At 45.0% G+C, this 26,380-nt stretch overlaps 1 protein-coding gene across 3 annotated transcripts in view; it reads right to left on the bottom strand.

Annotated features, from left to right (window-relative positions):
- Positions 1-26,380, bottom strand: part of ANGEL1 (angel homolog 1) — a 70,263-nt gene that overhangs the window by 31,657 nt on the left and 12,226 nt on the right. For 2 of the 3 annotated variants that reach the window (XM_050975832.1, XM_050975833.1), the window contains exons 2-3: positions 17,168-17,224; positions 4,793-5,105 (exon numbers count right to left, since the gene is read on the bottom strand). The gene's annotated coding sequence lies outside the window, so the exon portion shown is untranslated. The remainder of the gene's footprint in view (positions 1-4,792; positions 5,106-17,167; positions 17,225-26,380) is intronic. The other variant, XM_050975834.1, reaches the window with a different exon arrangement.

The raw sequence follows: 26,380 nt of genomic DNA on the forward strand, positions 1-26,380 counted from the left end.
AGCTAGAAAGCTTGGCAGTTTAATAGGGAAAACAAAAGCTACACATGTAAGCAAAGCAAAGCAAGGAATAGATTCACTGCTTCCCATGGCAGGCAGGTGTTGAGCCATCTCCAGGAGAGCAGAGCCCCATCACCTGTAACAGTGACTTGGGAAGACAAACACCAACACTCCAAACACCCCTCCCCTCCTCTTGCTTCCCCCCACTTTCTATACTGAGCATGATGTCACACGGTGTGGAATATCCCTTTGATCAGTTGGTGTTATCTGTCCCCAACTTCCTCACCAGCTTAGCAGTACAGAAAACAGAAAAGGCCTTGGCTCTGTGCAAGCCCTGCCCAGCAATAACAAAACCATCTCTCTATTATCAACACTGCATCCAGCACAAATCCAAAGAACAGCCCCTTGGAAGAAAATTAATGCTATCCCACCCCTAGTGAACACAGGAGTGTACACCAACACAGGACCCTGCGCTGGGGCTCGGGAAGGGCGGGAGCGGTCGGTGCCTGTCCCGGGGCTATCCGAGCCCTCAGCCCCAGCAGGCCCCGGGGCCACCGCGCTGGGCGGGACGGGCCCGGGGCTGTGCAGTGCCCGCGCCGGCCGCCAGGTGTCAGCAAAGCCCCGGCCCTGCCGCCCGACTGGGTCCGGCACAGCGCGGCACGGAGGCGTCGCCCGGATCCTGTTCTCATGGAATCATGGAATGGCCGGGGTTGGAAACGAGCTGAAACATCATCTACTTCCAATCTTAAGTCGTTGACAGGCACATCTTCCACTAGATCACCTTGCTTAGAGCTGCATTCAGCCTGGCCTTAAACACTTCCATGGATGGGGCATGCACAACTGCTCTGGGCAACCTATTCCAGTGTCTCACCACACTCACGGCAAAGAATTTTTTACTGATTTCTAATCTGAACCTATTCTCTCTCTGTTTGACATCATTCCCCCTTGTCCCATCACTACATAATCTTACAAAATGTCTCTTCCCAGTAGGTTCCCTTCAGGTAATGGAAGGCCACAACTGGGTCACCCTAATGCCCTCTCTTTTTCAAGCTGTGCTTGAGGGACTGAAGATACCTGACATAGCAGTGTGACAACTCTCCCATTGCTTGTTGGCCCACATGTGTGATGTGTCACTGCTGCAGGACAGTCTTAGTACCTCTTGGACCCACTGAAGTTACTTGAGCTGATCCACAGACCTGAGTGTAGATACTCTGCATTTCTGGGGCTGTTGTATAAAACAGGTCATGTCCTAGGATGTTCTTCAGTAGCTCCAAGTCTGTTGACCAACTGTTCACCATTCCCTGGCTATGTCAGTGAAAAATATCTGTGCCTCTCTCTTCCCCTCAGTCCCAAGAAATCCTTTTCTTAATATTTTTTTTTCAGCCTAAGAGGCATAAAATGAAATACCAACATATGCAGAGTCAGAATTAAGGCCAGAGAGTTGTGAACAGCTAATGATTTTATATTTGCACCAAAAAAAAAAAAAAAAGAGAGAGTGTTTTTTGGTTTTTGAGGGGTTTTTTTGTATGACACACAATTATTGTTACGTAACAGAAAACAAGATTTGCAGCATCCCAGATTTTCCTTTGAAATGAGCCTTCTGGCTTATCAGCAGGCAGATGATCTAAGGTCATTTAAGCTGGATCAGGAGCAAGAAGTTTCTCACATGTTTCCAGAGTGGAAAACAAGGAAGAGAGAACAATGGGATCTCATGGTACCTGATGTCAGAGAGTGAAGGTCCTGCTTCACTGTCCTTACAGGACAGTTTGTTGTTTAGGAAAAGGGTGAACTCTGGAGTACAGGAGTAGCGCATACATCCTGTTCAATATCTTTGGTGTTTTCTTCCCACAGTATCTTGGGCTTGCATATGTTGCACATGGATCTTTATTTTATGCAAAATGCTGTTGTGTATTAGTCACGCATTACTATTCCACTTAGGTTTGCACAGAATCAGATGCCCAACTAAACTGATTTGTTCAATTATCACACTTAAGTTTCTAGATTAGCTACAGCCATCAAAAATCTTCTGTAAGAAAACAACATAATCAAATAGAGATGGGAACTGGCCTGGGGCAGGTGTCACTTTTATTTATCTGAGTGTCCACTTAAACTCCAGAGTAACAACAATGTGGCAGCTAGATTGTACCTTAAGACCAGGAAAAACCTGCAGGGAGATTGGATGGTTTCTTTCAGCTGAAGAGTTGGAGACCATATTTTCATTCCAGAAGGGCTTGATAAATAAAAATTATTTATTTTGCCTAACACAAAATCAAGAGATTGAACCTCTGGGAAGGAACTAGATGTAACCTTCTGTCCTACTATGTGGCCTGATGCAACTAAAATTGAGAGTGGAGATTTTGGTCACATGCAAGCAGTGTGGTAGAGGGATGTAGCTGCAGTTTGTATCATGCAGATCTCTGAGCATTCTCAGATCAATAAAGCTTTTTTAAGCTTGGTGGCAGCATTTGTCCCCTTGCTGGGAATTCAGGGATAAATTCTGGTAAGACACTGAACAGGGGCAGTCAGGGAATGGAACATGAATTGCTCTGCTGATCCTGCACCTGTGAAATGGCGCAGAAGGAAATGGTTTGGCTAGCATAAATTAAGGCAGCTTTGAGACTCATCTAACATACCTCAGGAATTCAGCCTGCCAGCACAAAATTAGACAGTGTAAAAAGCTGGCTAAACACTACATATCTTCCATAGCTTCTGAGAGTGACACAGCCAAGTGACATTGTCAGAGCTCTTCAATATTAGAAAGAAAATAACACTGTTTAAGTAATATGTTTTGAAAACACAACATCCACACCAGGGTATTTAATGTGTTAGCTAGTTTAGATGAACCTTTGGGTATCTTGCAAGGAAAACAATCTTTTTGTAATGAATCCCATCCAGCAGAAAGAGATCCAATTCAGACTAATTTTCTAGGCACCATCACAATGCTTAGGACAACATCACTAATTAGAATCTTTGGAAATCTCAGAGTAAGTATAAAGACTAATCTTTTATGACAAACTATCTCAGCTTGTTCACAGTGAAGACCTTTGATCTGTCTAGCTGAACTGGCCTACGGGTTTTTGGCTTTTAGTTGCAAAGGAGAAAACTCACAGGCTGCCGAAGCGGGTACACTGATCCTAGTCTTCCTCCTTTAAACTTAGATCAATAGTTCTTTGTTCCAGTAGCTTCCCATCCACATAGGGAGTGTTCAGTGTGTATCAGCGGACATGCGCCCTATGCAAAAAGGTGTCTTGCAGCCATGCACTAAATCAAGCATCACAGGACTGGGAGCATGTCATGCACAAGGTACTGGTCAGTGCAACTAAGATGCTTCAGGCCCTGCACCTGAATCCGTTACAGCAAAGTCACAGAATATGAAGAAATTATGGAGTGAAAATTTGCAAGGACAAAATTTAATTTTTTCAGCATGAAGCAGCAGATTCAAGTTAATTGACTGGTGCTAATGGTTTTTACAAGACACTGGTAAAGGTCAAGATCATAAATAGACATTTCAGCTCCTGAAGATTTATGCTATAGTTGTTCCTCTTAAGAGGGTCAGTCCTTATAGGTCAACAATACTGATGCTCTTCCATAGTTTCTTAATCCAGAAAGCCAAACCAAAAAGATTTCCTTCTGAACTTGGCACAACAGAAAATTCAATCAAGCCAGAGTTCATGCCTTGCCACCCTCTTTCTTGTAGGCTGCTGAAACGGCAGCCAGACACATGCTACAGACCTGACAGATTGTTCTGGTAGCCCTTTCTCTTCCAGACGTTTCATGAAGACCTTACTTACCTCACTGACATGCAATTAGCTGTGAACTCTCAAGGGACAAATATGCCAGCTTTCATGGCCTTATGGGAAGGGGATACCCGATCACCTCACAGGAGGACAAGAAAATAATGTTCTGCCATGTAACCTTATTCACAGGATCCCCCTTTTAGGAAACACAGTATGTGCATTCCTTGGTGGTCTGTGTTTCCGTCTGGAGACACAGGATAAAGTAGGGGTCGTATAACGGAGAAGGTCTTCAGGATATGATCCTCCATAAGGGCCTGAGACTAGATCTAACCATGATTTTCCCCTGCAAGCCATTTCAACCTTTCTCTTTACCAGTGGTTTCTCCCCAGCCTATCTTTTTGTGGATCTGCAGTGGGAGCCAGCTACACAGGGTACGGTGGCTGAGAACTCAAACAGCGAGCGCAGTTCGAATCGAAGGCGTTGCAGAGCGCTGAGCGCCGCGACCGGCCCTCCCTCGAGTCACCGCGGGGGCACGGACGTGTCCGTGCACAGGCTCCAGCGGGCAAGTGCCTTCGCCTTGGCAGCAGCAGGAAACTTGCTTCTCCGCCCTAGAGCTGCACCTTTGCCTGCTTTTCCACCCTCCCCAGCGAGCAGAGGGCGCTGCGCCCTCAGAAGTGGGACCTCGGCACATTCCTGGGATGTAGCTAAACCACACGCACACATGCACACGCTAGGAGACAAAAAACCCGAGCTCAAAACTGCGAGCTGGGAAAAGGGAGGTTGAAAGCTTCGGGAAAGCAGGCAGGCAGCAGCCGGCGAGGCGGGCAGGGTGCGGGAGGCGCGGGCGCTGCGCCGCCAAGGGCAGCCTGTGCCTGGTCCCGCACCGCCCAGCGGGATACACCCGCTCCCACCGCATTGTGCGGCGCAGCGGAGGAGCCACAATGCGAGCTACCCTCTGGGGGGATGGGGGTGGGAGGCGGGGGGTGGAGACAGACACAGGCGGAGTCACGGCTCAAATTCTTGAACCTTTCACATCCTTTCTGTAATTTGAAACATACTTGTTCCCATGCCAGAACCTTTTTTTTTCTCTCTCTCTTTTTTTTTCTTTTTTTTTCTTTTCCTTTTCTTTTTTCTTTTTAAAATTCCTTCCTTGAGGCTGTGGAAATACATTCAGAGGAAAAAAAAAAAAAAAGAAAGTAAGAAAAGAAACGAAGGGAAAAAGCAAGCCCACTACTTATCCGAGTCTCCAAAACAAAACAGAGAAACGTGAGAGCCCGGCCCTCCCCAGGCACAACTGCTCGCGGGCTCAGATTTCCTTTCGGAGGGGTCATGGCTGCTGCAGTCACGGGTTTGGAACGCAGCTGGTCCTGCCTGCAATAAGGAGAAAAAAAAAAAAAAAATCCCTGCTCTTCTGCAAACGGCATTTGTCTCCTTTCGCTTCACAAACTCATTGTGCTCAGACGAAAGGAAGCCATTTGCAAAACGCTTGGGGCACTGGATCCCGTCATCTTCAGTGCGTTATTCCCCCTCACTACCCAGCCCCTTCCATCCACCCTCCCAGCTGGCCTGGGAGGGAAGGGACACATGTATGTCCCTTCAAGTCACATACCTATAAGCACTTCAATTTACCTCAGAGAGTACCTGTGATTAGTGTGGGGTGTACACATACGACAGAGGAAAACTGGCTAAGGTACTGTGTGAAACATTTTGCATGTCCCTAAGCACCCAAAAGGCACAGAGCAGCATGGAGTAGCACAGAGCACTCTCTTGCATCAGCTGGGCCATACTGCCCACCCCTTTCCCCCTGGGTAAACCACAGCAGGTGATTGTGCTGGTGCAGCAGGTATTTTTGTTTGCTTCGTGTAAGGAAGTAACAATTACCAGTGACAATAAATGCCTCCTCGAGTCAGAAGTGACCTGAAGCTCTAGAGTTGCATACAAGCAGTTGCAGTGCAGGTGCCTTGCCGCTGCTGGAGCAGGGCTGCTAAACTGACAGAAGCACCTAGCCCTCTTTCCTCCACTCAGGGAGTTACACCCTGGTCTTTCAAACCAGAAAAACAAGGATGAGGAAAGAAGCTTTCATGTTTCACTGCCATTATCATAGGTCATAACTGTGTTAATGTGCTATCATGCTGTTTACATGTGTATGTTTATGGATGGGTGTGAACAACCCTTAAGAAGGCATGTGATTTTCCAGAGGAGACTCAAGTGGGCACATGTGCATCACCTGAAGCAGCTGGATGAGTGCCTCACCAGGAGTCATCTCTGTACATGGGGGAGAAGCCATCCAGAGGGAAGGGCACTCCAGGTCCACAGGATACAGTCCTTACACGCTGAACTACTCTGTCACAGCCCCCTGGTCTGCAGAGCTGAGGCCAGTTGGGGAACTTGGAGAGTATTTTTATTTTTCCTCAGGTGTATGGCCAGAAAAGAAGGTACAGTACTTTCTAGAAGACAGAGAAGGGGCAGATACATTTATTTTATTGAAAGGGACAGTGTGACGTTTCAGGGTTTCCCCATAGCTTTTCAGCCATATGGCCCAGGTAGGACAACAATTAGGTTATGCCCACTGGGGAACTCCTCTCCTTAGTCCAGCTCCTGGCACTACAAGACACCACACTTGTTCTTTGCAGATTGGCAGGAAACACCATGAAGCCCATGTGTGCTTAAATACTTCACATTATGCAGCAAATGCTGTTCTGGCTGCCTGAAACACTGCAGCATTTGGGTTCTCTCTCTCTCTCTCTCTGAGAAGATAAAGCATCCTCATAGCTTAGCTGTGTTTATCCTGAAACCTTCAAGACAGTCTTTGTCTATGAACTGGTCATTTGGAGCTCACAACTTCTTCTGAATGTTGCCCTCACATGGAAGCCATCATGATCAGGGTATCCCTACCCCCACTCTGTGCCCATCCTTTGCTCTCAGCCCGGATTACAGCTTTTTAGCAATACTACTGTAGCTGAGAGTCTTGGTAATCACATTTCTATCACTTTGCAAATAAGCCTTAGCTACAAACACAAATGCTCTGCTGATTTTTTCTTAGGCATCATGGATACTAAAGGGTTATTAGTGCTCTATCAAGCCTATGTTGGCAGTCTCCACCCTTCTCTAGATTGTTATGCAAGCCCAGTTGGAGTTGTTATTAAATATGAGACAAGACCTCAGTTAAATATGTATTAAGTTACAGATTTCTAGGGTGTTACCAACTTTCTAGAGATACCACATGTGACTCACTGAACTAGATGACAGACTATGAAATAAGTTATTTCGTCTGGTCATATTTATCAGAGCAGGTTTGTCCTGCCTTTTTTTACAGGGATCACTGTCTCATACGTAGCAAGCAGGTGAAATGAAATCTGTTCTTACAGATATTGCTTTCTGCAGTTCATTTTTACTGTATTCCAGTCCCACATGCCTGATCATACCGTGGTTAGTTGACATTAAACGATGCAGACCCCTCTGATGCAACGATTTTGGAGGAATACACCGAGATTTCTTTTGGTCATTGTTCAATGGACAAATTCTGTAGATAGGAATCCTATCCTAATCCAAATGGTGTGTTAAATTATGGAGAACAATCAGTACTTGTCATTTTTCTAGTAAATAAAATGTCCTGGAGCATGCTCTTCCTCCCTGGCTGCTTCCCTGTACCCATCACAAGTCCCAGGCACCATCTGTGAACCTCTGCCAGAGCTCCTGCCCTAAAACAAACAGCATGCCAAAGGTAAGTGGGCCAGAGCCTTAGTCTGCAGATTGTCACTGTTGGGTAGTTGGGCACCTCTAAAAGGATAGTAAGTCCTTCAAAAACATGGCTGAAAATTTTCCTTACATGGGGAAATCTCTGTCAGATACTAGCTAAGAGAGGCATCCTACCCATCTGGTTGTACTGCAGAAACAGGTGGCATTTAGGCCACAAGCCAAGAGCTCCTTAGCTGTTCAAACTGGGGACCTTTGTATCCTCAAGACTGAAGGCAAGTAAGAGAAGCTCTTATCTTTCTTTGTCCCTATATCAGATCCTAGTCTTAGGGCATGTGTCTGGGATAGACGTGCCAACAGCTGCAGGCAGAAGAAACCTTCTGTTTTATAAATACCAGCTTCCACCCAACTGCCTTTTACATACTAGGCTGGTTTTTCATTGGTGAAGTGAGTTTGAAGAAGGGAAGAGGACAGTAAGAAAATGCAGCCCACAGTCAGAGGCAGTGAAGTAAAGACTAACATGACCTCAAAGAAAACAGTGAGACTCTCTGCTGACAGAACTTTGCAGGGGTTGAGAGGGGACAGGTTATGAGAGGCTGGCTGGAGTCGTAAAAGTGCTGGGAGATGGAGGGGTGCAAACTTGGGAGCATATGCTCTTCAATTGCTTCAGTTTGTGCAAAGGAGTGTGCATAGCTTCATGAGGGGTTAATGTAGGGGACTGCTGTAGCAGACTTGTCTTCTCTGCTAACCTCTAGAAACTGGTTCCTTTAGAAGAGATAAGAGCACGTAGGCAGACTTGAAACCTGAACTCAGCATGACTTCTAATTGCTTGTTCCAGACACAGCCTGTGACTCCATTCCAGGCTCTGGGAAGACCAAAGGACAATTTAGCCACACAGGAGGAATCCTCCTGCATCCTTGCATAACATAGAAGCAAGGTCCCTGGGTGACAGCATGGCTCAGGGTGGCAGGGATTCTTGACCCTGTAACACTGATTTGCAGTGAAACATTTGGGCTCGTAAGTCTGTTTCTCCCTCTGATTTTATCTTATCTTTTAGAAAATGATGCAAATAAAGCTAAACTGCCTCATAGCTTGTGGATACTATACTAAATAGCCCTCAAGGAGAGGAGTAAAAAAGGGTAAAGGACTAATTTGAGTCTTTGAAAGGACCTGTGTTCATGCCAGGAAAAAGTATGATCCACAGCCCTGCTCCAGATCAATTCCCCAGCCTGTTCCAGTCAACTGTGACTTTTGTTAATGCTTGTCCTGGGGCTAGAAGAAGGCAAGGCCAACAGCTCAGTTTGCTTTGACAGGACTGAGCTCTGCTTGAAAACACTAGGAAACCTCCTGAGTCAGCAGCTCACTTGCTCCTACTCTTGGAATAGCTGAGATTCCCGGACACAGTAACTTGACTCTACTTCTGGCTCAGGGCAGCCACAAGCTGAAAGGCAAAAAAAAAAATCCCCTCCTGGCCCATTAACGAGGCCTATTCTGGGTTCAGGAGAAACCAGTCTGACTGATGAACTCCCCTGGCTCAGGGGCTCTGGCTGGGGCTGGGAGAGTTATTCTTTCCTTATTCAGCAGACAGGAGGATGTTAATGGAGAGCATATGGGAGGGGAGGGAGTACTGTGGATATTGCTGGAGGACAGCCAGACTGCATCAAAGCCCCAAGAAGCCTATTCTCCATCCGGGCAATGCTAAAACAGGCCATGGAGAGATGAGAAATCCAGCTGTGATACGGGGGAGTTAGGAAAAAAGCTCTCTGCCTTCCCCTGCTTTTTTACTCCCACTCCTGATGGGACAATGGGGCAGTATTGTCACATAGTCCTGTAGGCATGGTATTCACAGTGGAAGCCTTTCTGGAGAAGAGCACAAGCCAGGCACCCTGTCCTGAGAGTCATGCTACTTCAGGGAAGCAAGAACTGCCTCTGTGCTTGCAAAGTGCCACATAATTTATGGGGCTATAGAAATGACGAATTACAACAGTCCTGCAGTATAGAGATGGAAAAGCCCTTTTAACTCCTCTAGCCCATCTCCCAGAGCTGATGCAGTACTGTTGCCTCTCACACATTTCCTGTGTTTGTCTGGACATGTTTAGAACAAGCCAGCAACTGAGGTTCATTTATTTTTCACTTCTTAATTCTACTTTAAAAGTAACCCCCAATGTGATTAAAGTAGTGTGGATTACTCAGCCACTTGGACATGTCAAGAAGGATGGAACAGGGTGCATCAAAGGTAGCTCACATCTGCCTTACCTTAAAGATAAAATGGAGGACTGGCTAGTGAAGACTTGATCACAGTTTGAACTAAGAAACTTGCCATTAAGTAGGAGGGCAGCTAGAACCAACTCTGGTAAAAATTAGGTGTATCCTTTTTGGCTCCTGACAATCTTAATGTAGCCCTGACCGAGGCAGATTTTGGGCATCCATGATGCTTGTCTTTGCATCATTCACCAGATCTTAATTAACTAAGGAGCCTGGCTTGCTTAGCCTAGTGAAGGGGTATATAATTGCAATCTATAAATAAATACTTCAGGGGATGAACACATGGGGAGGAGAATAAAGCTATTTAAAGATAAAGGACAATGCTGGCACAAGAACAAATGGGTATGAAGTAGCCATGCATACATTTAGGCTAGGGATTGTCAAGTTTCTAATGCTGAACACATTGATGCTCTGTGAAGGCCCATTAAAGGGTTTAGTAAGGCCAAAAGTCCAAACTGGTTTTAAGAAGCAGCTAAACACATTTCCTCAGCTGACTGTACAAAGTGGCTGGCTATGCAAGAAAAGGAGCTGGACTTGGGAAACCCAGAAGGAATGTCCTGACGTATTTTGGGCTGCAGTAAGTACAGGATGAGTTCTTGCTAACCAGCTGCAGGGCCCAGTAGGAGCAAGGTGGGAAAAAACAGAAGACTAATAAGAGAAATTTCGACTGCACCTTCATACTGCCTTCCAGTACCTGTATTCCAAGAGGAATACAGGGGGACTTTTTACAAAGTAATGTAGTGACAGGACAAGCAGCAACAGTTTTAAAGTGCAAGAGGGTAGGTTTGGATTGCCTATAAGGAAGAAACATTTTACAAAGAGAGTAGTGAGGCAAGGGAACAGGGTGCCCAGAGAAGATGTGGATGCCCAATCCCTGGCAGAGTTCAAGGACAGGCTGGAACAACCTGGTCTAGTGGAAAGCTTCGCTGCCCATAGCAGTGAAAAGTAAAATAAATTAATAAATTTATTAGTTAATAAAGGGGGGTTGGAATTAGATTATTTTTAAGGTGTCTTCCAAGCCAAACCAATTCTATGATTCCATGATGATTCTATAAAGCATAGCAGGCAGATTGTAAATTCAGGTAAGACTGAAAACTGAAACTAACCCCTCTCCAATGAGTAGCCTGGCTGGCTTGGTTTACAGATGTTTATGGGGACAGGAGGAGATTACGAACAACAGGCAGGAAAAAGTATCTGTGATTCGTTTGTGTGAAAACCTAGGCAAGAGAAAAGAAGAAAAAAATAATGATTGGTTTTCCTGTGAGCAGTTGAGGTAGGGAAGCCCTTAAATTTTGTTTTACCATCCTCAGAGGCAAAAAGATCTCCTGAGCCAGAAAACCTTTAGCCATGAGAACATCTTGTCATGTTCTCCAGTGAAGTAACAGCTCAGCCTGACCTCAGGCTGAGACCAATACATGGTCTGCATGCAGTAATCCTTTTCTGTGAAGTCACTTCCAAACCGACAGTGGGTGTCTTTCCCCATTGCTTTCCTGCAAAACAGAATATGAGAGACCTTGACCCTTGACTAATGCATGCTGGAGAGGCAGATGTCCAAATCTTAGCTGTCTTATCCAACTGGAAGCTATAACAATAAATCACATACCCCAGTTTACATCACCAGTGCAAACAAGATAATGGACCTTATACCAGAGAAAGATCTGTTGTAATATAGCATTTTGTTTCATCCTGGTCCTGCTGAGAGTAGACGGACAGGCAGCGGAGAAGACACAGCTATACAACTGGCACAGACCTCTCGTACTGAGGGAGTTTTCCTGTGGGAATCTCCTGCCTGTTTGAGTTCTCTCTATGCTCTATAACCAGTGCAAAGCAAATTTAGCAGAGAGCAGAGAATCCATCTTAAAATGCCTTAGGGGGGACAGAAAATATGGTATAAATGGAACTGCAGCGATGTCTCTTCTAATTCTTGTAATCTGTCACCTAGCTGTGGCAGTGATAGGTACTTTAGAAACCCACAGACAGTGTGAGTATGATTTGATCACATTAGTGGTGGCCTGTGCATCAAGAGATTCAGAGGTTTTATTCAGAAAGGCATTAAAATAAAGATGGTTGTGCTTTCAAATCTCTTTTGTCTGGAAAGAGGTTATCTCCTAAGGCTGGCTTTACTCCTGACATTTCTCATTCTTTGCTTTTCTTTACAGATCAGAAATAGAACATGAAATGCCTTGTCTTGCTATTTTCATCATTCTGCAGTCAGTCTCAGCATGAATCTGAGGCTATGAGGGTGGGAGGTGGTGAGCTGAGTCAAGTCTGAAATATGGTTCCTTGCACTAGAAGGATATAGATGTGGTTTTTGTGTAAGTCACCAGTTCGGGTCTTCTTGGTACTGAAAGGTGATGACTGTTATGCTCTGTGAGAGCTGTTATGTTCTCTTGAATTGAGGTAGAGGGTTTCCATCCAATTACCAGCCAACTTTATGCAGTAGTCTAGGAAGCTGAGAACTGCATGAATGAAAGCACCAACATGTTCGCTGGGGAAAAGCACACAGGGGAAGTTTGTCCTGTCACTACTTGCATTTTCCTGGCTGCATGAAGCTTTGATATTTTTCATCCCCCATGTTTAAAGTTCTTGGCCTGGTAACCCTCATCAGGTTGAATCAACTATAAAGATAGGAGAGAAGATGAAAAATTATTTTCCTTTGAGGGAGGGCTTTTTTTATTAGAAGCAAACCAACAGATTTTTTTTTTCCTTTGACGTCCAAAAACCAATGAGAATTTATTGGTCATTTTCACATTTTAAACTGATATTTTAATTTTCTTCACAAAAACATCTCAAACATTGAGGACCTCAGTAAATCTCTAAAGCACATGGTGAGAAGTGTTCACACAGACCATAAAATTGTAACTCTGGATTTGTACAATTGATGCTTATGGTCAGTCATTGCAAGCTTTAAAGAATCTACCACTTCAGCCATCACGAAAAGGCAATAAATCTGGATTATGCATTGAAAGTGTTTAGGGAGTCTGAGTATTTATACCAATGAAATGCCAAAATATTTTACTGACATGATCCATTTTTTACATTCTTTTACTAGCAGTTATTTTTTTTTATGTGTACATATATATTTTAATGCTGACAGTTAAATTTTGCCTATTATTAGTTTGCAACTGGTTAGGCCTTCTCTCATCAAAACAGGAGCAATTCTGAACAATTTCACATACATGGCACCTTGGGCAGAAGATAGTGGAAACCTTACAGATATGTGCATGGTCTGGGCTGCATATAGTTAGAGCTACCTCTTTGGAAGCTCTCCAGATGTCATACACAGAATTCCTGGCTGTTTCCTTAGCTGTGATTCACTGGGGTGCCACTGCAAAAGAACCTCTGTCAGCCCCTGGTGTCTTCTCATGGGACCAGAGCTGTAAAAGCATGAAGGAGAAAGGGGTGACTCAGTAGGGGATCTTTCTTCTGCATCAGAAGCACTTTAAATTACCAGAGAGATGCAGGCAGCTAGAAATATAAACTGAAGTGTCTGTGGGGTGTCCATCATATGGTGCCATTAAGGGAGGTCCAAGTCAACCCTAGTACCCAAAGCAATGCAGTCATGTTAACGTAGCCCAGCGGGTCTCCTTAGCCTCTATTTTAAATGTATGCACTGCACACAGATACATTTCTTTCCTGACCCAAATTATGTCTCTTACTAATTTTGAGCACCTCTGTATGATACTGCTTGGTGCTACGCAGGCGCTTTCTACTTTCCAGTAGAAAAAGTGCCAGGAGCACATTTTATTTACAATAGGAAATCACTAAGAAAAGGCCCTATTCATTTTGGATTGACAATGAAGTCACACAAAACTGGTGCATAAAAGATTTAATTATACATAACTAACTCAGACCATGCTCACTGAGGCTAAAGGAAGAGTGGGAACATGTTCATGGTGTCCAGATCCAGCCTCAGCCATTTGGTGAACCCACACCAAAAAAATGGAATTTCTGATGCTGTTTTTAAACAGTTCCCAGGGTTTCAGTCCTGAGTGCCAGGGCTCCAGTACCCTCACTTGGGTCTCCCCTCACCCTGCCCACAGCCCAGGACCCCATTTCAGTCCCTAACCAGCAACATCACAGGACACTGGTCTCCAGCTTCCATGAGGGAGCTGACATGGCAGCCCAGCCTAGGATGGGCCCCCATTCCCAGGGAGGTGCCCAATGCCCAGGGCTGGGACTGCCTTGATGCTCTTGGCTGGGGTAGTGGAGTGAGCCTTAGGCCTTAGCTGGCAGGCTCTGCCCTGCTGCCCTGTGGCTTTCCCTGAAGCTCCCTACACTCCGTCCCCAGGGAGCCACCAGCCCTTGCTGTCCCCTGGTTCTGATTCCTCTATGCTCAGTAGCTGCTGCCAGGCTCTTTCCTACAGGTCAGATTGTTAAGAAGAAAGATAGATAATCAGTTAATGCTGCAAAGCAGAACCAAACTAATGATCATAACCATGGTCCCCCTCCTCCTCCTCACAGCCTAGACTACATACTTAAAGGCATAATTTAATATAAAACATGTACTTTAATTTCTGGCAGAAAGAGAAAGTTCTTTTGGATTTGAAAGCCCAACTACCTTCTCACCTCATGAGGAAGGTTTGGTTTTATTGTATGGTCTATTCTCTCCTCTAAACAGCTCTCATTTCCCACTTTGAGTCCTTCTGGCAAGTATTTTATGCTTCTTTCTTGCTAGGAAAAGGATACCATGAACCTGTCATCCTCCAAACTGTTTCTCAGCTCACTTTTGCTGTGGTGTCTCTGTGAGTTAGGTATGAACTCTAATAATTTAAAGATAGTTAATCCACCATGGTTTGTTGAACTTCATAAATATTTACAAATATTTGGCAGAGCAAGTGAGAAAAACTCAAACCAATTACATTCCCAGCTTTGCATCCCTCTCCAAGTATGATATGGTAGTTATGGATGACTTTCCTAGAAACCTCAGGGAAAAGTCTAGCTATCAAGTAGTTTTAGGGGAAAAAAAAACCAACAGAAATTCAGAGATTAAAAAACATTTGAAAAGTCAACTTCTGCCAGATTACGGCACTAGAGGCCATGCAGCAAACCCTTCCTTGCTCTTTGTCCTTGACTGCTCCCTTAAGTCCACGATGCTGAAATGAATCAACAGATCAAATGGCAGATCATGACTGAGGCCATTTTTCCAGGCAGAGGAGGCCCAGGCAAAGCAAAGCTGGCCAGGTTTAAAGGGAGGCTTCAGATTTGCCCTGAAGGTCTTTCAGTACAATGCTGGGCCTTGCCATTTAAAAGCCAGAGGGACATTATGTTTACTTAATGTTATATTTTAAAGCAGATGCACAGGGAAGACAACTGTGTTCAAGACCTGCAATATTACACAAATGCTTGAATCATGTGCTGCTGACCCTGATGACAAGAAGTCTGCTCTGGCAGCAAGAAAGCCACTAATTCTTAGATGCTGTGGTAACATCAACATCAACAGGCTCATGCTGTGGGAAGACAGCCTTGTGTCGTATCTCAGGGCACTCTGTGGGGCATTAAAAAAATCTATACTGTAGCAATGGTATGGAACATAAGGGTGCTTGTAAGGGATCTTTATTTTCAGGCCATAGCCATACAATTTGAGCCAATACAGATGGCACATATAGCCATGTGGAAGATTTCATTCTTTCCAGCTGGTCCTCATTACCATTTGCTTTCAGTAATTTCAAGGAATACTGTAGCTGCCATTTCCAAGTCTCTGTCAGACTTTCTTCCAGAGAGAGGGATTCAGGCGGCTTTAGTTGTTCCATTTTTTTTCACAAAGAAATCAGACTTCTTCTCATGCAGTGTAATAAGGGCACTGTGTCCCCAGGAGGGACTAATTCTCATTTCCTGGCTCAACACTGGATGTAGGTAACTTACAGAAATAATTCTGCAATCTGTGACTACTGTTGCACTCTGGATCTGGCACTCTTAGGAGAAGGTTTGGAAATGAATTGCCTGTTTACAAAGGAAGCCCAGTGTATCCAGGACTGGCTTGTTCTCTAAAGAATACAGAAGGACTCCCACAGCAATACTAAAATAATAGGAAGAGTAACATGGATTGCTACAGGAATGAGTCATAGGCATGCAGAAAACCCAAAGGAGGCACTGATTTTGTCAGATGCACAGAGGTAGCTGTCACCTCCTCCCAACAGCCACGCAGGGAGCGGATGGCGAGCAATGCATAGACAGCCATCTTGTTTCTAGTCAGACTCAAAAATCCTTGTTTGCAAAGTAAGAAGGAACAAAAATGTGTTGAGCAAAAGATTTAATTTCTCAGTGTCTATGGGGAAATCAACAGACAATGGGAAGCAACATAAAAAGCACATACATGAAAGACTGTTATTTAAAACCAGTTGACATAGTCATTTTCAGTGGAATCTGGCTGGCTGTAGCCAGTATTTAATTCAAAAAATCTTCAGGAATGAAGGTCTTTTGCAGGCCAGCTTTATTTGGCTGGGGTTGGGTTTTGCTTTTTCCCACATCCCGCCTGCTGAAGTTAGAGGTTGATGGCAGGGAGCCCGACTCCTCTGCCTCTTCCTGTGCCGGACACAGCCAGCCAGTATCACCTCTTTGTTCAATTGTCTGCTAGAACTCCTGTATTCAAGAAAGGCTGGAGTGAGGCAGGGAAGGAACAGAATCACCTGATCTCCTTTCTGAGAACATAGCAAAAAATTACCTGGAGGATGATCCATAAGGAGTGAATGAAGTTAAAGAAACCACATACAGTGGGCTATGTATGGTCCCATGGCAGTAACAGCTCTCCTGTTTAATAACCCAGAAGCCATTAAGAAATGGCTTCTCTTTGTTAAAAAGAGGCTTTCTTGCACAGAAGACAACAGCAGCAAAACACTTGCTCCTAGAACTAGACGCAGAAAGTGAAAATAATGACAATTCTAAAGAACCTTTTTAAGCACTAACCCCCAAAAAAATTACATAATAATTTTCTATACCTTAAGAAAAGTACAGTTGAACTAAGGGCACTTAGAAACTCTGCCTTTATGAATGAGGGATACAAAAATTAGTCCTGCTCAAATGTTCAGCAACACATAGCAGGTAGAAAATACACAGCAGGCTGGTGTGGTTGAGCTACTCCCATGCAAAGCCCCTAACATGAAAACAGTAAGGTAACCAACCCAAAGCCATTACACTCCTCTCTCTTGTACACCTCACTTGCTTTCATTCTGTCTCCTGGGATGTTCAGCCCAGGTCTGCTAAAACTGAGGTGTTGACTCTGGCAGGCAGGGGGGCATGGAGCAGCTGATATGGCACCTCCAGATGTGCTCTTTCTATTCTTTGAAACTGTTCATCAGAAAAACAAAAAGCTCTCAGTTGCCATGGAGACAGTATCTCTGGCACTGATGTACGCAGTGGGCGGCAGCAGCTTCCCGGCTGTAGAGACGCCCAAGACCTGGTGCTTTAGCAAGCTCACTGCTGAGCATGCTCTGGAGCAGAGGGCTCATGCTTGGATAACCGGCAGGACTTACCCAAGGTGGCCAAGAAAATGAGAAAGTGGAAGATCCAAGGATGTGTGGATTTTGCACCTGAAAAAAAAAAAAAGCCAAAGTGATGTGAAAGTGAATTTGGCGTCAAGGAAATGCTCTACAAACCCCTGAGAGGCAGTACACAGAGCAAGCTGGTAGCCTCTTCTGAGATGAAAACATTTCCAGAGATTTGAATTATTGTGTTTATAGAGCTAATACTAGGAGCAGTGGAGAAAATAAGCAAGATATTTTTGCAGATGGAGATTTTTTTCCAGGAAAGCAGTAAAAACTCTATCTTTTGAATCACTTAGAACTTATTTCTGCACTCAGTAAAGGAAATGATCCTCTGTTGGTCCCCAGGAGACACACGAAATGAGAACAATTAGGATTTCTCCAGCTCTAAATACAAGGACTGTGCAAAGACATACTTTACCCTTATTATGTTTGAAAGTGAAAATGAATAGTGTATTCCCCAGCTGAATTAAAATCAGGGCTTGCATTATGTAAAAAAACAGAGAAGATGATCTGTTCTGTCCTTAAAATCTCTGAAAACATGACCAAAACTGATCAACTGGGAATACCTGTTATGGAGGCCAGTCTTAACAATGTCCACTTGATGATATCTCAGAGGATAGTGAGAATAGCAGATAATCCATCTGGCCATGAGTACATTGCATTCTACAGGGAAAGAAATTTTACTGAGCCAGAGATGTAATCTCAAAAATATGAAGCTTCTACCTCTTGTGTATACTGTATTTACTATATCTGATTACCACTCTTTTCCCAGGCAGATGCTGCCAGTGATCAGAGATTATCCAGACTATTTTACAGCCCAGATCTTATAAATGGGCCACTTTCATTCCTGGTATAAAATGGCACATCCTAACTGAACTCACAGAAATTACTTGAATTATAACATTACTCTGTTTGACTCTGAAGTGGACAGTAGAACAAGGATCCACAAAATGTACAGAATAATCTCACTAATAAAGATTAGGCCATGGGATTGCGAGAATTGAGTTCTGGGTTGTCCCATGACACAGAAGTAGATGTGACCTGCTGGATGTGCTCGTATGAGCACTGGAAAAGGTCTGGAGTTCTGCCCACTCTCATCTACATTTTTCTTCCCAAACCAGTTTTGCTTCATTACTGTTCAAGAAACTGAGAAGGGCTGCTGATAGGAAGAAGCCCTATTAGCAGAGACACCCTCCTGGAGGTGGTAAGGAATAGACATTAGGCTGCTGTCTAAATCATGCAGCAGTCTAGCTGGCCAGGGCTTATTCCTCCTGACATCTGCTTTCTGAGGTACTGCCATCCATATTAGATTCTGTCAAAAACCATTTTGCCACCAAGCTGAGGAGCTTCCTGGGACATGTGTCGCTGCAGGGGGCCCACCAATGTTCCATCCTTTCTCCTGGAGAGATGACATCCTCCCTAGCAGCAGGGCCTGGTGGGGGTTATAATGCCTTTGTCCAGAAGCATTAGAGATCATTCCCCCATGGAGATACTCTGCATTTGGGTGGCTAAAATTGAACAAATCAATAATTTGCCACTGCAGAGTTAGAAATGCAGACACTCAGGATGTTTGCTCTGAAGCAATCTAACTCAGGAGAGTGTTTCCATCAGGGCTCAGATACAGAGGTGTCTGAGTGGATGATACCTTTTTAGATCAGTCCCAGGGAAATATGTGCTATAGAATGGGACATGGAGAGTTGGGGTCACTCCTTACCACAGCAGGTGGTAAGGAGTGACCCCACAAACCAGTGCTATCTTAGGCACATGATATAGCCAGAAGACTCATCTGGTTTTCAAAATTGAAATTCTGGACCTAAAATAATACATGGCTCTATTGGAGAACCATGTGTTAATTGGTATTTCAATCCGACCGATTTAATTTTGCTTCCTAAATTTTCCATATCATAGATGGCTGGATGCAGCATCCTGCTACTTCAAATGTTCCATAGCATTGCTATGCTCTGTTAAATAAGTTCCTTCTCCCCTGCCAGAAATAGCTAAGTTTCAGTAGTAAGCAAGGAGATATCAACATTTATAATTTCTAAAGCTCCTAGTTGGGATTGCTGAAATGTATAAACATAAACCTGTTTTGATTTTGCTGTCTGGAGAAGCTGCTGTTAATAGGGAGGAGCATCCAGTATGGTCAGTTTAGCCAGTCCACCAGAACCTGTCAGATAAAGGACATTTCTGCCCAGCTACTCTCTCCACTATGCTTTCTGCTGATCTCTGTATTTTAGATGACCTGGAAGACACTACTCTGGAGCCTGAGGAAGACAGGATACTTCACTAGTTCTGTTGTAAACTGTGTTTTACGCTCTGTGACAGTATGTTGAGTTGGTTTAGACCTTGAGCAAGCTGATGGTGTTCCCCTTTCTTAGGAGTCAGCCCACTCAATAACAATGGAGGCTGAGGGAGCAGTCAGAGTCTCTGGCAGGGTGACTGGGAGGGTACTGCTGCTGGCAGGATTGTCTGAAGCAGTGAATGAGCCCAGCATGCCAGTGAGCTGTGTTCACTCATCCAAGGGCTGATTTAGCTCAGAGGTGGTTCATGAGACCTTGGGTCCTCTCCAGCTCTAGCCTTTCCCCTTCTCTCAGGAATAACAGCATGGGTTAAAAGCAGGACTGAAGAAAGCACAGCCTTACTTAACCACACATGGAAATAAAGAAATCTTGTCTACAGCAATATGGGGAATTAAGGGAGAGGAGATAAAAGGAACTAGGGAGATAGAAGACGGAGGGAACAAGAGGATGGCAGGGGATCTTTTCCAGCCCTGCTTACAAGGTGCGGGATAATTCATGGCCCTTGTTTACACTGCTCCAGACCACATCACAGACATTCCTGGTTAATGGCTTCCATCTGGAGCAGCCACGTGCTGCTCAGCCTCCCCCTCACCATGCTGCCAGCAGAGGAGTGTCTCCCTCCAGAGCTTCCAACCCAACTACCTCTCACAGACTGCCGTCACTGAGGGGATTGGTGCATGCGTTGTCTGCCCCTGAGACATTACTGTCACGTTTCCATGACCCAAGATAAGGGGGCTGGGATATACCTCAGACAGCTGAACTACCCGTTAACGTGGGGCCCAAAGGATGTGCTGGAAATGCAATGCAGGGACACCCAATCATTCTGCACAAGCTCAGCCTAAGTCCAGCAGGGATTATTAGCTCTGGCTCAGCATCAACCCTGCTGGACCTGGGCTGCTTCCCAACAGGACCGCTCAAGTGTCTCCACATTGCGCCTCCCAGCACTCTGCATTTGGGAGGGTTTATTAGTTTGGGCACAGTGCCAGACATGAGCTGCCTTTCTGCATCTCCATAGTGCTTGAACTGAGTTTCACTGTGCTCAGAGCACAGTGGAAAGACACCTGCTTGGCTCTAGGGGAGTCCAGCTCTGGCCAGGCAGGTACTAAGCCAGCCCTGGTGAATCCAGCAGGATTTGTGTGAATTCCCTCATGTGGCTTTGCACCATGGTTCCCAGCCCTCACAGCCCCAGCACCAGGGTCCTGAAACAACCTCACTGGTTCTACCTGAGCCAGGTTTATCAGGTTGGGATCTGCATTTGGCAGAAGTGGCAAAGCTACTCAGAGATCTGAACCAGATCTGGAAGCAGCAAGGCCACAGTCACACAGTGCAGCACAAAGCCTCTGTTTCTGGGTCCTGCCAGACCTGGTCTGGCTCAACTTTCTCTGCATCTGCAGCAAAGACTGAAGTGTGGAGGCAAAGCTGTGTGCGGGCTCCACGATCAGAACAGAGAGGATGGTGGAAGTCAAAGGTGCACAGTGGAACTGGAATGGCCAAAGGAGACAGTAGCAGAATCTGCTGCAGATCTGAGTGAGCTGCATCCAGAGGATCCAGCCTTCAGCTGACCCACAAGACAGCAAATGTAGCCTGCAAACCAACTTTAGGCTATTATGACATGCAGAATATTCAGTGAAGTTGGAATCAAACTGATGCTAGCACAGCAGTTAAAAGTTAATTTATTTATTGAGGGTCCTACAAAGTCTTGGAGGTGTGATCAATGGTTAAAGGGAGAGACATGGGAAGATCAGTTTCTCACTCTGCTCTCTTTGTTTGTGTCATGCTCTGTCTCGAACTCATTCTCTCGGCTAAGCAATACATTCCCAGCATCTGTCAAGTTTGATCTGCTCTAAGCTCCAATGAGAGGCAAAAGTGGAGCCAAGATGGGAATGAAACAGAATCCCAGTCTGTGACGAGGCACTGAGACTCCTCACTGCGCCCCATGTGGGTTGCCCTGTCATAAATCATCATTTGTCAAATTCAATAAGCATCCTTAACACAAAAATGATGCTATCTCCTGGGAGCTTCAAGTGCCTGAAATTTTGCACAGATGTGGAGATACAAAAATATAAGGGAAGAAGGGAGGACAGGGGGGAGGAGGAAGAAGGACAGATTTTGCATGGCAGAAAGGGTGTTCTCTACCCTCTGCTTCATTCCCATCCTGTTACTCTCCACCCCACAGCCACACACGCAGCCATGTATGCTGTGTTCCTGGGACACAGGAACATCTTTTGCATACTCTGAAAGGAGAAAGCAGGCTGTGTATGCAATATGGAAAATCCATCTACTTTGGGGATCACAAGCCCACCACAAAAAGCTTCCCTGCTAGCCCAGAGACGTGGATGGCAGGAGGCCCCTGGATGATGGTATCCTGCTTTGGACAGAAGAGGTCATGGGGCACTTTCATTAGAAATCATGCTGCTGCCATTTCCACTCCCTGCCAGCAACATGAGAGCTGTAGCTCCAGTTAGACACCCCATCCCTTATTGTGCAACAACAGGAGGCTGGAGAATAGGGCCACCTCCGGGGCGGGGCGGGGAGGGGGGGGTCAGCTGTGAAATCTCACTCCTCAGTGGAATGTGCTGCACTCTGGCCAGAGCCAGGGACCAGCACTGTTGTAAGGAAAGGCTGAGTGCAGGCTGCTGTGACCACTGAAGCTTGAAAGCAGGCTCCATTTATGCACATACAGGTTGCATTGCACCGTACATTACCTATGCTTAAAATGCCACACATAAAAAAGAATATATGCAAGCACCCACAACAGCCATTTTGTCTCCCCCTCAGGACTACAGTGCCTGTCTCCAAAATACAAAGAGAGAGTCTCTGAAGCTGCTTGAGCTGAAGTAGCAGACAGAGGTGACATGCCAGCATCCTCCTCAGATCAGGCAACCATGGGACACAGATCATGACATACTGTCATGACCAGCTGAAGCTTACTCCAGATGCTCAAAATGCATCCGAAGCAGGGTCCTGCTTATGTGACACCCACCAGCATGACTGACATCTGGGCCAGAGAGGATAAAGAAGGCTCAAACAGACACACTCTGGGGCTTTTGCAAATGAGATTTGGGCACAGGGAGACAGTACAATGCTCCTTGTTCGATGGCATGCTCACAGGCAGGCCAAACTGCACAGCTTTCTATGCACTTGCTCATTGCTCACAACCTTTGTTGTCAATGAATCATTCAGGTCACTGTAGACAAATCTCTTACCACCTATCACAATTTATCCTTCTGAGATATGTGTGCTACAGAGCAGCCATTTTAGAAAGAGTGTGAAGTTTTCTGAAACCTTTTCCAGAGGGTATTTTGAATACCTCTACTTGCTGAGCCATGCAGATACCCTGGTATCACAAACAAATTGATGAAGTAGCAGAGGGAAAGTATAAAACCACATTGAAATTCCAAATAAATATGAAAAATACCTTCAGTAGATAAATATGCCTTGACTTTGAAGGTCAGAGTATTGATCCATCTGAAGGCTAGAAGCAAGTACTTTGTGCTCTACTTGTGATCCCCCAGTTGCAGTTATTATTATTATTGTCATTATTGTTGCAGTAGCAGCACCTCAAGGACCTATTCAGGATCCAGATGCCATTACAAAAGGGACACTGAATTCAAATAAAGAGATTTGTGAAGAACAGTCTGATTCAAAAAAAAACCAAACTCTACATGACAAAGCAAACACAGCAAATCTTTGTGAATCAATCTCAGTGCCACTGCAGCCAGACTGCTCCCAACACCCAAGCCATGATGTTAGAAGAGCTGTAGGGTCTCTGTACTGTATCACAGTCCCTTCTGGGACTGGAGTGTTTATACACCCAGGGATCAAGCCCATCATGTAAGCAGCACATAAATCACAGATCCATGCACATGAACTACCTTTCGGGATGGTCCTCTTTTCCATCAAAAAGTTCGTGTGAGGAAAAAGAGAGGAACAAGGATACTTGGAAAAAGGACTAGCTTCTTCATGTCACCACAGCTCTGACAATACTCCTGCTGCCAGCTGGTCCCCAGCAAACAGCCACTTCACCCACAGGCAGGTGGAAGGTACGTGCCTGTGCACTCAGTGCAGGCATGCACAGATGGAGAGCGTGTGCCCTGAGCCATTGCTCCACACAGGCACAGATGAGAGGCCCTGTGCAGCCTCTGCAGGCGTGGAAGACGTGGCGTGCCTGGCTGGGTGCTGCCCCCGCCACCCTCATGCTCAGCACACTCACCCTGCATGGACCTGCCTTCTGCCCTGGCAGCTGCAGAGCGGGACCTGCAGCTAAAGGCAAACACGTTTCTGCCCAGAAATGCAAGAGGACTAATTTTAACCTAGTGCACATGAAGAGAAGGAAAAGGGAAGCACAGAGAGATGGGCTGCAGCAGAAGCAGTGGGAATTCCTGGGAATGGGGTATTTGTTGAGGCTGGTCACATTCCTTCAACAGCAGTGGGTTAACCTGTGTTAACCCAAGGAAAGCTAGCTTGGGTGTGCCTCTGTGTTCTGCAAATACGCCCCACAAATCCAGTTAGAAGAGTATGCCCAGAGAAACCTCCTAAAAGACAGACTATGCTATTATATAGGTCAGTTATTTCAGACATGGAAATTATTAGCTGAAACTCGGGAAAACTAACCTTAAAGAATAAATCAAATGAACTCTTTCCCCCACCATAATTCCTTGAAAATAGCTTTCCAACAAGATAAAGCTGTCTTTCTTATTTTTTTTTTTTTACACCTGCAGGGAGATACCAAACTCAATGACTGCTGGTGTTAGAGGTCTGAATCTTGCCTAACTTAAGTCTTAAGCCAAGTAAATTCTGTTTGGTGAAAGAAGTAAATATTTTTCTTTAGACTACCTTTCAAGGAAAGAAAGCCTGTGTGAGTGTGCTGCCTACACACCTCTCTCCTTGTTACCCTTTTAACGCTGTGATTAGTTGCAGTCCAATTCACAGAACCCTCAGGGAATTAAATCCCAGGAAAAACCTCATGCAATAAGTTTCAAGAAAATGAATGGCTGGATCAAGTACTGCAACCCAAATATGTGTCTCCGCAGAGTTCTGGAAGGGGGGCAAAATCTAACTGCAGCGCACTCTTGTTAGCAGCCAGCTGACCAGTGAGCCTGTACTAGTGCCCAGTTGGAACACAGGCTACTTGTGTATGTGCAGTCTCCTCCCCAAGTGGTGTGTTTTAAAGATGCAGAGATTACATGGGTTACTGTACAAACTAGGGAGTTGTAGGCAATGAATCAACAGGAGATGAAGCATCATTCATTTATAGAAGATTCCATCAGCAGCACCCATTCAAAGCTGTTTGAAGGTCTCCACTGCCAGAGGCAATCTCAATAAAGACTAATTGATAAATTACAGAGTGTCTGTAACTCTGATATTAATGCAGGAGGGGAAAGGAAAATATGTATGTAAATATTTTTCACACATGGCTCCACAATTAATGAACACATTAATTGTGGAGCCATGTGTGAAAAATATTTATATACACATACCCATATATCTCTGTTCATATCCTTCATTTTTCCTAAGTCCCTAGGGTACCCATAGCAAAAGTTCACAAACACAAAGCAAAGGTCATGATGCTGACAAGATAGCTTTATTGCTAGACAACTCCTCAACCCACCCATGATAAATTAAGGCCCTTATTCCTGCTTAACCCATAACCTTTGTAGTAGACCCTGAAGGTCAGCCATGGCAAGTTTTCCAACCTGGGGATGGAGGCAGATATGAGATCCACACTCAGAGGTCCCTTCTCCTCCTATCCAATGTGCAAATCAGTTCACAGAGCCTCAGCTCCATACCCCGACACACAACACAGACACAAATGCACAAATGCACTGCAGTGGAGATAAAACTAATAGTTTACATGCAAACACACGCCCAGACATGTGCTCCTTCCTGGAGATGCCCCCTCCCCCTCATGCTTTACACATTATATAAGAATTTTATTCTGTAGTATGCTCTGAGGAAGGCGGCATTTTGCCAGATTTCAAAATGGCCTCATTTATCACCTAAATCCCCTACGAAAGCTAGGGAATAGGGTTTGTAAAACAACCCAGATTAATGAGGCTGCATCTACATCTTAATAGCTTTTGTGTGAGCACAGTACTTCAAGCTGCACTTGTGAGCAGTGTGTATTTCTGTGAGTTTATGCACTTTCTTTTTTCATCTTACCAGGTACATCTGTGTGTGTTGCTGTTCCTGACTAATGCTGTGAGCCTGCACTGCCTGTGCCCAGCACATAAAATCTCCTTCCCTGGCTGTAGCTGGTTATGCTGCATGCAAGTGGAATTCTCCCTGTGAGCACCTCCCAATTTGCAAATGTGATCTGCGTAGGGAACCTATTTATGCCAGGGCTTTGATATCCCTCGGTATACTTTTGTGCATGTTAAAGTCACCACTTCAGTGCTGGCTCCTTAGGCAACAGAGGCCTACATTTCTTCTCTGTGTTAGGGGAATTTCATTTTGATGCTATATATAAGAATTCTGGTGAAGTAATTAAGAGAAGCCTCCAGAGGATTCGTTATGAAAACAAGGCACCACGTGCCAGATTCAGAGGAACCTTGTACTCCTTGCAAACTCCTCCAGGCAAGGAAGATATTGCAGCTTCAAAGGAAACATAACCCAGGGCAGGGAACAGCAAGCACCAATGAGGTCCATTTCTCAGTCCTTGAAAAAAGCTTTAGCAGAAAGCTGGAAAATGCAGCAAATTGAAAAAGGACGTTCCAGATGGGGTCACAAAAGAAAAGGGCATCAGTTCCATTGACAGTGAAGATTAATTTTTAAATTACATACCAAAAAACTCTTCCAAGAGCATTTGACCTGTGTCAATCTAGTGGCTCAAATCATCCCTTATGTAGGACAGAGGGAACACTTGGAAATTCCCCTTACAGAGTTTATCCTACAGCTCTTT

This window comes from Serinus canaria, chromosome 5, assembly GCF_022539315.1.
Source record: "Serinus canaria isolate serCan28SL12 chromosome 5, serCan2020, whole genome shotgun sequence".
NCBI lineage: Eukaryota > Metazoa > Chordata > Aves > Passeriformes > Fringillidae > Serinus > Serinus canaria.